General features: G+C 36.3%; 1 protein-coding gene across 1 annotated transcript in view; it reads right to left on the bottom strand.

Annotated features, from left to right (window-relative positions):
• The window catches only part of LOC118735256, a 9,049-nt gene extending 7,569 nt beyond the window's left edge, over nucleotides 1-1,480 (bottom strand). The window contains exon 1 of the mRNA XM_036464906.1: nucleotides 1,299-1,480. The gene's annotated coding sequence lies outside the window, so the exon portion shown is untranslated. The remainder of the gene's footprint in view (nucleotides 1-1,298) is intronic.
• Between the last annotated feature and the right edge of the window lie 1,037 nt (nucleotides 1,481-2,517).

The following is a 2,517-nucleotide window of genomic DNA, read 5'->3' as shown; positions in this document are numbered from 1 at the left end:
TTGTGTTCACGAACCGACTGATCTTGTACATCCTTCTCTGCATTTACAAGCGTCTCAGACTGACTAGCCATTACCGACATGCATTTGACATAGCTGGAAAACGAGCCCTTATGTTTCCGTCTAATTGCTTTAATGTCATCTTTAGAAATTCCTTCTTTATTTATGATCGCGTCATAAGCTACTTTGGTCTTTTCCCACAAAGCCTTTAGTTCGTCTTACTGTATTGCAAGGCCGTGTTTGTTTTGCTCTGTGGCTGGTGTGCTATTGTAATCTGATTCAAATTCGATTACAGATTCTGCCAAACGAATAAAGGTCTCCATTGCGGTAATTGATCTTCAGATTACTCTTTACGAATTAAAATTTGTTGTAGTTTTCGAAATAAGTATGTTCACTATAAATAGGAATAGACCATGTATATTCCAAACTGTCGTATATGTATAAATGCACAGCGAAACTTTTGCCAAATTGTCGAAAAGAGTATAAGAGTACCAACGTAGATTGTTTAAACTCTACGAGCCAAAACCCAGAAGCAGTCAAGAAAACACTACGATTTAAAATTGATATCTCTTTCAGAAAATTGATGATTTTTTTATTTTTTCAGAAAAGTGATAAGCATATGTATGTATATATATGTTTATGTGCTACTCGCCACCCAACACTGCCGACGAAGGTATATATATATATGTATAAGCATATATGTATGCAAAAATTCGTGTGTACACCCAACGCAACGTCGTCAAAACTAATCCAAATGGACTTAATTTCAATTTTTACCAGCAAATATTTCGCAAATGGACTGAATTTAGCGTGGTGAAGTGATTTTTGTGAAAAAAAATGTGAAGGAAATTAAAAATTTGAGGTTATGTGACCTCAAACACAGTGAATCAGTGTAATGCAAATTTAAGAAATGTGCTGCACGAATTAAATTGCTTAAGCACAACGAAATTGAAAGTGAAATTTATCGGCGCTTTGTTAACTCGAGTAGCAAATCGAATGTGGCAAGTGGCAAAATACCAAAAAATTGTTGCAATATGTAGTGAGCCGGAAAGGAATGTGTGCTGCACTTTGATATTTAAGTTACATATATGCCACTGTTCACTGTGATATGTGTAGGTTGCACGGTGCACCAATTACGAACTGTTAATGTCGATGGACACTCTTCACTGCGGTTATTTGCACAAGTTCAACTTTCTTTTTTTTTTTTTGTTTTTTCTCACAAATCACTTCAACTCGCTTGGATTCACTTTGAGGTTATATCTGGTAATTTTTTTTGTGCACTTGAATTTGTAACCACGTACCTTAGTTTCCTAGTAGCTGGTGAAACTGCTTGTTGGACGATGATGTTATCAGTGTTTTTCTGGTTCGTGGCACGAATTAGTGTGGCTGTGGCTGTAGCAGGATCGCTGTTATGTGCAGCTTGATGTGACCAAATTCCTTTTTCGTAGAAGTGGCTCAATTACTTTTTGGGTTCGCTTTTTCTTCTAATGTGGACTTTATGTTGGTTTCACGGCTCCTAAGGACCAATAAAAACGTCAATGTGACGCAGTGCGGCTCAAGTGTGGTGCGCAAAATGGTCACAATGAGGTTTGAAAATAATAGGAAAAAAAGACAAATGAAACTCGGTTTAGTTTAATGGTTTTATTAATTGTCCAAGTATGTTGGTTTACAATGGTTTTACCTGAAAATAATGTGGCCTGGTAGCTGCAGTTCTTTCTCCTTGGTCTCCCGATGTGAAAGTGAAAAACTCTAAAGCCGTGATTTTCGTTCGAACCGCCGGACAAAGAAAAGACGTTGAGGGGAAATTCAACGAAAGATACTTTATCTGGCGGGAAACTTAAACTAACGGCGCGAATATATAATATACATACATGTGTACAAGTATGCATGCATAAATGTACACATATGTGAATGACACATTAGGGTGGTGCATTATATTTGGAAATATTTAGGCTTAAGGCCTAAACAAAGGTCATTTAGACAGAGCACATTTAAAATTCATTGTAAACTGGTTTGAGATCGTTGATATAAAAATCATTTTACACATACACTTGTGATCAGCTGATTAAGTCATCAATATTTTGATCGATTGTGGCTGTTTTTCTTTAGTTTATTTAATATTTATTATTTTTCCATGAAAGGCTAGCTCATTATATAACAAACAAAATATAAATCCACATTTCAAACTTTGTGCAAAAATTATAATTAGCAACGCGAAGAGGTTTTTCGCGTTCGTCTTAAGTAAGTGAAAACACTCGCGTTCTGGTTAAAACGTTATAAATGTTTTATTGGACAATTAAATTATGTTTAAGTACATATATACGAATGCAAATATATAGGTTAATTACGTCCGGGATATGATTCTGTGGTGGCCGTTTTCCCGTGTGCGCGCGTTGACTGTTGAATTTGGAATGGTTTACCTTTCTCCACTTTCTTTTTGCAGTACCAAGAAAGTTGAAAAGCAGAGAAGGTGTTAGGGTGCTCCTTCATCACAATCGGTTGATTGTACACTGCCCCCCC

The sequence above is a fragment of the Rhagoletis pomonella genome, unplaced genomic scaffold (genome assembly GCF_013731165.1).
Source record: "Rhagoletis pomonella isolate Grant_MI unplaced genomic scaffold, Rhpom_1.0 Rhpom_scaffold_00003, whole genome shotgun sequence".
NCBI lineage: Eukaryota > Metazoa > Arthropoda > Insecta > Diptera > Tephritidae > Rhagoletis > Rhagoletis pomonella.
The sequence above is the reverse complement of the archived record's forward strand: the minus strand, read 5'-3'. Positions and strand labels throughout refer to the sequence as shown.